The sequence below is a fragment of the Solanum tuberosum genome, unplaced genomic scaffold (genome assembly GCF_000226075.1).
Source record: "Solanum tuberosum cultivar DM 1-3 516 R44 unplaced genomic scaffold, SolTub_3.0 scf00327, whole genome shotgun sequence".
Classification (NCBI taxonomy): domain Eukaryota; kingdom Viridiplantae; phylum Streptophyta; class Magnoliopsida; order Solanales; family Solanaceae; genus Solanum; species Solanum tuberosum.
The window spans coordinates 213861-214527 of NW_006239249.1; positions in this window are offsets into that span (position 1 = coordinate 213861).

Below are 667 nucleotides of genomic sequence, written 5' to 3' on the forward strand. Positions count from 1 at the left end.
CGTAATAGAAAAATTGATGTGAAATTAGGGGTGCAATTCATCTCTTCAAAGTGGAAGGAAAAATAGTAAAATTGATGGTGTCGTGCCGCGACGTTAAATTAAGCGCTTATTGGGAGGCAACCCAATTAGTAGTGTAACTTCTTATTTTATTTTATTTTTATTTTATTAGTATCACTTTGTTGTTCTTTCCTTGTTTTTGCAGATTAGGGGAAGTCTGAGTACAAAAAAAAAGGATTGAAGGAAAGGAGCATGTTTGAGCTTAAGTGTGGGGTGACGACCCTTGATGCAAGGAGAAATTCAACACGTTGTTAGCTAGGCCATATAGGGCCCGAGGGAGTATTTCTCACCCTTCTTCTTCTTTTCTTTTCTAAAAATTACTTTGGGGACAAAGCATGATTTTAAGTGTGCGGTGGAGGAATGATTCCTAGTTTTTACTTCTTTTATTGAGTTTTTTTTTTTTTAGGATGGGTTCCTTGGCTTTTGTTTTCAGTTCTTTTCCTGAGGATAGTTCCTTTGAACCGAGTGTTTTTAATATTTTTTAGGAATAATTTTTTTTTTAATTTTTTTTTTTTTTGGAGAGAAAAGAAAAGACCCTTTTGAGTTATGTGATACTTACTATTTGGGCCTAAATTTGAGTAGTACTTTCTTGTGAATGCTTGATTAAAAA